This window comes from Seriola dumerili, unplaced genomic scaffold, assembly GCF_002260705.1.
Source record: "Seriola dumerili isolate Sdu_G_001 unplaced genomic scaffold, Sdu_1.0 BDQW01000073.1, whole genome shotgun sequence".
Taxonomy (NCBI): Eukaryota; Metazoa; Chordata; class Actinopteri; order Carangiformes; family Carangidae; genus Seriola; species Seriola dumerili.
This window is the reverse complement of record NW_019174328.1, coordinates 2,487,971-2,498,381: the sequence shown is the minus strand read 5'-3', so window position 1 is coordinate 2,498,381 and position 10,411 is coordinate 2,487,971. Positions and strand designations below refer to the sequence as shown.

The 10,411-nt window shown below is 40.9% G+C and overlaps 1 pseudogene; it reads left to right on the top strand.

The window, feature by feature from the left end:
• Positions 1–5,098, top strand: part of LOC111220773 — a 39,704-nt pseudogene extending 34,606 nt beyond the window's left edge.
• Positions 5,099–10,411: the final 5,313 nt, after the last annotated feature.

The window sequence follows — 10,411 nt, the reverse complement described above, 5'->3', positions numbered from 1 at the left end:
CCCCCCTCATTCGTTCCCACTGTTTAGATTTCCCTGATTTGCGATGTAATATTGTACCATGGAGATATTCTCCTCCTGTTTCTATTCATGCTCTTTCAGTGGAGACAGTTGTTTTTGATGCAGCTCATGATTGTTTCTTTGATCATCACGTCTTGTCTGCTAGTCATTTAATCACTGCCATTATTTTATGTGGTGGTAAATTATTGTTATTTAGACATAAAGGTTTACAGATGTTCTGTTCACTGTTCCCCTTGTTTCATGAGCTGTTTGTCATATAACTTGTCAAACTAAGATCCTGAAAGGTAGGAGGCTATTACAGAGATTGCTCTGATAAAATGATATAATACTCACCTGTGCTGTTGGGCCCAGAGAATGAGTGCGTTACTGTGCAAATTTCATGGAGCAGTAACACCTGATATTTTCAGGGATTGAGTTTTATGGGCTCTGTGGTGCATTGATGTTCAACAATGATCCACTGTTTGCATTCAGCCAGCGGTTCTGTTTGAAAGGTCCCGTGATGACGCCAGAGCAACACTACACCTGCAATTAGACATCACTCTGATGAATGGTGTGAGTCGGGAACATTGCATGTTTGACCCAAGCCTTCTTCTGGCCATTATCTTCTTCTGCGAAAAAAGTGTCAGTAGAAAAGTATCAATGCACAGGGAACTGGAGGTCATGGAAATGCTGGAGAAGTCGCAGTCTGGAAATGTTGTTTTTCTGGCAGGGAGTAGTTTAGAAAAACGATATGTAACCCATCTGCTTAGAAATTCATTAACTTTGTTTCCGTTAACTGCTGAAGCACTTGGTTTTACGGTTGGTTGCTCAGAGACATAATTACTTCAAGTGAAAAACCTCCACATTATATTATATCTCCAGAGATGGCAGCGACATGCCTCAGCAAGACCTGAGAAATTCAATTGTTGGTTTTACTTTAGAAATCCGATACGATGCGGATGTTTTTAGGAATCAGAAGTTGTTGGCCATTGTTATTCACAACTGCTCATTAACGTCTTAAAGAGTAATTTAACACCACTTGAAATCTTGTTTTAGCTGACCTCCAGTGGTTTCACTTGCTGTCTGGCTGCAGTGAAGTACGGGTGTACTCGTTGGGTGTGGTTACACCTGGAACAAAGCACATTTCTGACCACACACGACCACACCCAGCATGTGAAATAGGCCTGAAACTTTCAACCAGAGAGGGCAGTGAAACTCTTCTTTTCAGCCTGGTGTTCGTTCACTCTCAAACTAATGCTGTGCTGTCTTTTAACCTGAGGTGGTTGGTTGTTTTGCAGGTGGCTCAGTTATCATGGCTTGAGAGGAAAGTTGCGGCCACATTATTTGGAGAACCTCCGAGCGCTACAGTTGATGATGCACTGAAGAATTTTCTTAAGGTACTTTTTTTTTTTTTACTTCAGTCTGGGGATCGAGTATGCTCAAAACTAACTAACTCTTACAATTTGTCCTCCACAGCTGAATTAAAGTGTTTATAGTTGTTTCTCCCCTCATTAAAAATACATGTGAAAAGCTTGCCATCACAGAAAGGGGCGAGACGCAATGTGTCATACAAATAGGAATAAATCTTAAAAGTGTTCTTCTCACCTCTGCGCACCTGCACCAACACGACCTGAAGGGGGAATCAGAGGCTGACAATTTTTAGAGAATCCTGTGGGTCATGGGATTCCTGCAGGATCGGAGTCAATTTCACTAATCATCACATGACTTGGACGGGACAGAGGGAAAAAATCGATGGGAGTGGGCGGGACGGGAATCGCTAGTGATGCCGCCGCAATCACGTTTTTTTGCTGCCAATACAGATCATCTGTGAGTTAGATCGGCCGATCATTTTTGGCATGCATTGCAGGAGGTGCACGTTATATCAGTGTCACACACTTTGTAAAAGGCCGACATGGTGTTTTGTTTTGGTGGCTTGTCATGCACTGGCAAATTGAACAAGGTGGGAGGTGGGACCACACTACGCAGCACACAGTGATTCTCTCAGCCGCAGACACCAGAGTGTTAACCACAGGTGATCGGTGACTAGAAGCATTAATTCGATCACATATTTTTAATGAAAATTGGCTGATTATAATCGGCGGCCGATCAGTCGGGGCATCCCTGATATCAGTCTTTATACATAGAAACCAGTTCTAATTTGAATAAACAATCTTTTCTTTATTTTGAACATGCTAGTCTTTCTGTTATCATTTTTATTCTCTCCTGACTGGTGCATGACGTGTGTGGATGTGTGGTGCAACCACAAAAAAATCAGAGAGGCTGTTCACTGCAGAGCCAATGAATCTTACATTAGAACCTTATTTCACTCTTTTTAAACTAGATAAATGTTGGCTACACACCTGTCTGCAGTAACTGAGTGGAGACAAGAGGCCTCTCTGTGTGCAGCCACCAGCTAGCATCTACTGACTGCCGGCATGTGAGGCGTTGAGAGGATATCTGTAAACTGTAGATACAGAAAATAACTTGGGTTACAGTCTACATCCACACTAATACGTTTTCGTTTTAAAGCACATTTCTTTTGCCATGTTTTCGCCTCCCGTCCACACTGCTCTGGAGTTTCGAGCACCTAAAAAGGAAATTTTAGAAACGCTGCTGGCCCCTGTTTTAGTTTGAAAAACTCCGGGGTTGTGTTGTAGGTCTGAAACATCGACATAGTTTTCAGTGCCGCTCTATGATCTAACTAGAGAATAATTACACAAAAGTAGGAACTGATATAGAGGCTGATGTTTTTATTTTCATACAGTTCACAGCTCCCCTGAGCTGTCCTGATTGTTTAAACGTAAAACTTGCCTCTAGTGTAGAAAGTCTTAATCTGTGTTCCCACATTTTGTATGTTTATATTAGTAGAGAAATTAATTTGCTTCTGGCCAGTATTCCTACGTGCTTGCCTCCTCCTCACGTCCTCCTCACAAGCGGTCCTGTTACGACACGCTCGCTCGTGACACTGGAGGAGAAGCCTCCGGTGAGACTGTTCAAGCTTTAACAAACACATCCTGCAAGGCAGTAGGCAGATCCCCAGCTTTAACCTGTGGTTATCTGTACTTGACTAACTGTGGTGGTGCAAAGGAGGAAGAGTCAGGATGGTCAAGGACAATGTCTTCCTGTTCTTGGCTTTTTTCTAATGATACAGATAAAACGTTCATGTGTGAAGATCAGTGTCTTTATTTAAATAACAGCACTGAAATCTAAACAATTAGTAAAATATGTAATGTTTATACCAGCAGCTACCGTTAGAGCTTTACTTGGTGACTTTTCTTAAACATGTTATACATACAGTTGTAGTAGTTATTATTCTAATGGACCAAAAACCTTTTTTTATCTATGGTTTTCATTCAGGTTGAGGAGATCCAACCAGGATATCTAAACTCAACTACGTGTTTCTGGCCAAGGTTAGTACCAGAAACTTTAAGTCACAGTTGTCTTGTAAAACATGGATCGCTCTGTGGGAACCTACAGGGACTAAAAAAGTGCAGTGAGGTTCTGTTGTTTTTCTTCGGCAGTGCTACAAAGACCTGGGGCAGACGGAAAAGCTCGGAAGATGTGTGAAGCTGCTTGTTCAATGAATGCCGTCTCCAAAAGAGGTAAACCTCGTCACTGTCATCACAGTTCTGTATTTACATCCATCTTCCTTCTGTTTTCTGCAGTGTTTGTTTTCTCAGGATGGAGAGGCACAGAAGAAGCTGGACTTGCTCTGCCCAGCGCTCGGAGTGTGTACGACATTCTGTTTGGCATTTATTTTCCCTGTGTGTGTGTGTGTGTGTGTGTGTGTGTGTGTGTGTGTGTGTTGTGTGTGTGTGTGTGTGGTGTGTGTGTCTGTGTGTGTGTGGTGTGGTGTGTGTGTGTGTGTGTTGTGTGTGTGTGGTGTGTGTGTGTGTGTGTGTGTGTGTTGTTTGATATAGTGTGTACTGAAAAGGCCATCGTGTTATTCACTCTGTGAGTGGGAGGGAGGTTTGACGTGGCATTTTCACCAATGGGGCAGAAATGAGAAGCAAGAGTGGGAGAAAAGGAGGAACAAAGGAAAGAAGAAATTGAGGAACAGGAAGAGTGAGCGCACAGTGAGAAGCATGCGACTGAAACAGTATAATATATCAAGATTATAATATAATCAAGAAGAATAGTCGTAGATTGTGAGAAATATGAAAAACTACATATTAATGGTGGATAAAACTGTCAGAAACAAGCCTAGTTTGTTAAGAAATGTGGAAGAAAAGTGCAGGTTGAATCAAAGAAAACAAATATAGATCATTATAAAAACCCCGGCGTTGACAAGAGAGTGGTAATGAAAGTTATATAGGTGGAGGATACTAGGCATAGGATACCGCAGCGGAGTGTGTTCAGTCAAAAGACATGCGTTTCTATTCTGAAAATGCTAGTGTATGACAACGCGAAAGTTTCCAAGGCGGTGGAACAACAAAAGCTATGGTTCACTTTTTGCGAACAAGTACATCACTGGGACTTGTGCGTGTACACATCCTATGGGCCATCCTGGTGTTATTGTTAATGTGTCTAGCACCAAGGCACATTGCCAGGGGAGTAGGAGTCATATAGTACAAGAGATGCAGCGAGCAAGACAATAGTGGCCGCAGACTAAAAAGATGGGAGCAAAGGGATGCTTGGGATGGGAAAAATGCACTAAGAAAAGTGACGCATGGACGAACCCTTGCCCTCTTCGACTCTGCCGTCATATCAGACAGCTTAAGATGCTACAAGATAGTGGCATACATTATACATGCAGACTTCGATGCAACAATCATGATTGATCATGGCAGGGGCAGCTCATGTGAGAGAAATGAGTATATAATAATATAATAGAATAGAATTAACTATTTAACTATCACATTTGATAATGTGTGTAATGGTGAGTCTTATGCTAAAATAAATGACAAGTAAAAGTAATAATATAATTTATCAATTAAAAGAAAAGAACTGAAATATACACAAAAATTGGACCTCTGAAGGAAGTTAACAGACACTTTGCTCTGACACTTTTCTCAACATTTCGTGCTTGATCATCGTAGAAACTGAGACGTTCCTCACCAGATCGACGGAGAGTCCACTGATGGATAAATTCATGACGTAAAGAGGGACGCAATAGGGAAATGAAAAAGACCAACAAACCAGTTGAATGACGGATATAAGAGGGTCTCGACAGAGCGTTGAACAGAGGGTGGAAAAAGAGAGGAAGAAGAGGAAAGAGGGAGTGCGATCAAAGACAGGTATTGAGGGTGTGGCAGGCGGTGGTTTGTCATAGAGAGGGTATTGAATTAAGAAATTGGATTGAAAGAAGAGAGAGAGATATGAAGAAAGACTAAGAAAACAGAGATGAAAGGATTGGGTAATATGTATGATAATTAGATATTAATAGCATAGCTCGGAACAAAAATGGTGAAAGAAACGTAGAGACAGCTAGTGGACGAACACTTTCTGAATTCGCCGTTGCATGTCAACGAAGGACCTCGAGCTGAACAATTGTTACTCCGACTTTTTTAAAATGTTAGTATGAATATCACAGAGTGTTTACTTATTATGACGAGTGAATGTACACATAACAACTTACAGCATTTTGTTAAAACCACTGGATATCAATATGAGCGTGAATGAGTCCAGGATATCTAGAGACGGAGGGTCCTGTGGAATGTGTCAGATTATGTAATGATAGTTATCAAGCCGAAGGAAGTCAGTTATAAGAAGAGTAACAAAAAGAAAAAAAGCATGTGGATGAGTAGGAAATTAAGCAAAGAACGCCAGTGAGTGATCCAAGAATGACGATGCAATACCTTAACAAGAGATGTTTATTAGAAGACAAAAGACGTTACAACGTTGAATTAGGAATATCGCAAGAGTTCCGTGTTGGAGCCTTTCTGAAGGTTCCTTCCTGAGTGGAATCATGTTAGATTCGTCAGCACGTGATCAAACGTATATGAGATAAGCTCTGATCAATCTGAACAATAATGAATGGATTACTAACGTAAAGAAGTAAGAGAAAATGAGTAGATATTGTGTTATTATAATCCTAAAGATCATGTATCTATTGAGAACGATCTGAATTGTGGGGAATAAATAATAAACTTATTCCATCATGTGTGAAGGGGGATAAAAAAAGAAAAGAAAAAAAAAGGTATTTGAATGTAATGCATATAAGAAGAAAGTTCCTGTTACTAAATTTGGCATGAAAAGTGGAGGGTAAGGTAGATACAACAGTACAAGTAAATGCGTGATAACCAGTTTAGTTCAGTTGAGAATGGTGTTAATTCGTCGAGGGGGGTTGTGCAAGTAGTGAGTGAATGGAAGGAACAATGTACCACAGTGAGAGTGAAATATACACTAAATTATAAGATAGTACCTGAAAGAAAGTGGACAAATGTGATGAATGCTTGGCGTAGGACTGGGATGCATTATCGACCTGAAGAACAAAACAAGAATGTATGTGTCAGAGATGAGCTGTGGGAGTGATATGGAGCGACTGACACTCGTGCTGTGTGGGGACCGAATTGGGCTCAGTTGAGTGAGTAAGAAACTGGTTATGAGCTGAGAGGCGAGAGGGCAGAAGATCTGTAGAACGTAAGTGCATGAGTGTAGAAATGAGTGTGTGGCAGTGCGAAAAATTCCACGCAACGAGATAAGAATGTCCGAACTGTGGAAAATCAGAGATATATAGAATGTGAAAAACATATTAATTAGAAGTACTATTACCAAGGTTTAATCGAGTGGTGAGTTGTCAGAAAGTAAAAGGAGAGAGAAAGACGGAAGAAAGACGAGGAAGAGAAGAAGCGGGTGGGTGATAGAATAGCATAATTTAGACTGGGATGATATTGTGTGTGGAAACTTTTGAGGTTGGTTGTGTTACATTGGAGATTTGTCTGGATGAAGGATTATATTATAAGTTAACAGTCTGGTTAAATAGTGATATATAAATTTAGTAGTGTTCAATATCACTGAGATGTAGGAAAAATACAAAGTGAGAAACTGTATTATATGCTGATGACAACTGTAACACTGGCGTAATTAAGTTTGGTGCTAGACCGAAGCACCAATGCTGAATATAATAACTTGATAATGTCATGTTGAGATGAGTGAGGCCAGAAGTCGAAGAGTAGAAGAGTAGGTAATCATCAAGGTGTAGTATCCTATTCTGAGTACAGCTACATTAGAGATGAATACTGAACTGAGAGTTATACTATGGAAAATTAATAACAGTAGTTGATAGGGCGAAGGTGCACTGATGATGGAAGTTTATAGGTTAACTGAGTCGGATATAGATTAAATCATGTTGCAATCCTAAAATAGGAAATGGCCGGGGTGTTGGTCAATTGTTCTGTGCGGTTTGATTAATGAAGTGACGAAGCTGTGTATATAGTAAGTCGCGCGTTAGTGTTGTATAATAAGCGCTGGTTAATGAGATGAGTAAGACATACATGACAAAAAAAAGTTATATGTCAGAGATTGAAATTAGTGGGATAAACTAAGAAATAGTACATTAATGATATTACAGAATGATTTTGTTATATACTAAAAAGTATGATCCTTGATCGCAGAAATCAACAAAATGTTGACTAGCACAGGTGACTTAACTGCTAATGACAGTATAAAGTTTAAGACATCCATTTCCCATATCTCCACCAGATAACTGAGAGATAACATTTTGAGCACAGAGCCGAAAATGAAGATTATGGTATACTGAGAGAAGCAGGATATTCAGGACCAGTAGTGTGCGGACCGAGTACTAAGTCATGGTAATATTACAGCATTTCTTTTCCCACTAACTGAGAAGTAGGTGGGCCTCGCCAAGATGGACGGCACAGGCATGAATTGTTGAGGTAGTAATACAGTGCAAATGAAGCTTGATTGTTTAGGTTAGGCCTGCCTGGTGCAGCTGATTAAATGCAACATAGGAGCACCCTTCAGTGACACAGACACAGAAATCGACCTAAGGCATGCTGTATTCTAACTAATGTGAGATGATAAGAAAGTGAAACCTTTTAGTGTTTTGGATACTTAATTCACAGGCATCAGAATAGAGCAAATGTCTCTGTGTCGGTGTTAAGCATTCTAATACATAGATGTGTCTCTACATGCTGGGCGGTATAAGGACAGGACCTCATGTGTGTATAAGAGGCTTTCAGGTTTTCTTTGAGTGGAGGTATTCAAATGCCAGACATGAAGAGCAGGTAGATGCTTATTTTCAGGGACTGGCTGGTCTTGCATAGTGAAAGCAAGTTTGCAAAATCTTCTGTCACGTTCCTCGTGCGAGTTTTCTTGGGCTCTGTTTGTAAATTTTTATAGAGTTTTCACTCAGTGCTCAGGCTACACATAGACTTTGGAGTAAGATTGTAACTGCCAAACTGCTTATGGTGGTTCCAAGTCAGAGCAGAGTTAAGGAATGATTTGGGAAACATTCAACTTATATTTCTTCGTGAATATCAATGACCACTCCATATTATACTGCTAACTGTATGTCCTAGTATACAGTTAAACAAAACCAAATCAAAGACAATCAGTAGAAGGTGAGAGCAGAGAAAACAGCAACAAGATTTGCCTACAGCACCTCTAAAAACTCACCAAATTAAAGCATGTTTATGACCTATGTCTTTACAAAACAGTGAGGAGAATGTCAATAGAGGGTTCAAGTAACTCGCATCTGACGACCCAACTTGAGGCTTGATTGGCCAAGAAGTGAGTCAATCCCATAGGACTTCCCATGTTAAAAATGTCCAACTTTACAACAGAAATAAACATGTTTACAGGCCCGGCAAAAAATGGTTTATGGTCTCTACAGCTTAATTCCTCCTTCATGACCAACTAAGTCACGGGGCGTATGATATCTTAATATATAACTCACCTGTTTCATTTCTTGTAAAGTTCAGCATAATTTGAGGGCGCGTTGGCCTCTTTGACAGAGTGAAGGGTGAGCAGTATGCTTTCCACAGAGCTGGCATCAACGCGGAAGGGTCTCAGTTCCACACACTCTATTGCTCATTTTGGATTAAGGCCAGGCTTTGGGGGATTCAGGCACTGGCCAAGGTGTGACGGTGGAGCAGCCCTCTGTGAGCTCAAAAACTTGCTCTTCAGGAACCTTGATGGGATCGTTTACAAAGGTACGCCCATCTATTTACAGTTTATGGTACCGAACCTGCCGGCCGGCTGGGGCCTTTCTGTGTGGAGTTGCTTGCATGTTCGGTACTCCAGCTTTCCACCCACAATCCAAAAACATGCACGTTAGGTAAATTTGAAGACTCTTAAACTGTCCTGTGTGGTCACAATGAATGTGATTGTCATTTGTGTCTCATAACATCAGCCCTTGTGATAGACTGGCACCCTGTCCAGGGTTGTACCGCGCCCTCACCTATTGTCAGATGGGTATTGGCTCCACCCCCCTCTGCAACCAAAAAAGGATAAGTGGTATGAGCAATAAGAATGAGTAAAATGTGTTAATTTAGTGAGTTTTAAGGGGCGCTAATAAGAGATTTTAACCTTGGCGACCAGCTAAACTTCTTTATGCATAAAATAAAAAACTGGCTGTAGCCTCATATTTAACAGGCACATTTTGAGACTGGTGTTTATCTTCTCAATCCAACTCTGCAAGAATGCAATGAGCAAAAAATTGCACCTTTAACCCCAAACCAACCCACCAAGTCTTCAAAAATTAACTACTAAATTGCAGGTATCGGCCTCAACACCCCACTACTCAGTTGCTCTGAGTCCTCACCTGAACTCTGTCTTGACCAGCTGAACCTGCGTCTTTACATTGTTTAGAATTCAACTTAACATAGTGTTGACATTTCTAGAGCTGTTTCTCCTTTCATTCCTGAGTCGCCTATCAGCTCTCAACAACAGCCAAGAAACCATCTCTCTCCTGGAATCCACGATCTCGTACAATTCTTGCTAACATTCATTCAGATCTCCACACTATCCCTTCCATTTCACAGTCTAAGCTCAGCATATGTCTAGGTTACACAACAACTCATACTCATACAGCTGGAAGGTCTTGTTGTGTGTATGCGCGTGCATGTGTAACATGTTTTATCCTCAGGCACCATGCCATGGAGTAGCAAGCTAAATGGAGAGGATTAACTAATTCGTCGTTAATTGCAGGTATGACAGGTCTAAGCTGTTAATGACCATAGAGATGTAGTGAACTTACCACTTACTTTCATGCAATATTTGTATCTTTTCGCCAGCAGAGAGCGTTTGTATCCACCACAGCCCCTTTCTATGATGTCGTAGTCCAGCAAACTTGGATACGAATGCACCGTGCCAACATGGTGACATTACATGTTGTGATGTCTTTATGGAATTTGTAAGCTTTCGTACACAGACAACATGCGACATTTGAATGAAGCATTGTCTGCGAATCGGTCTACCAGTTATGATGAAGTAAAGTTCTAATATTAGA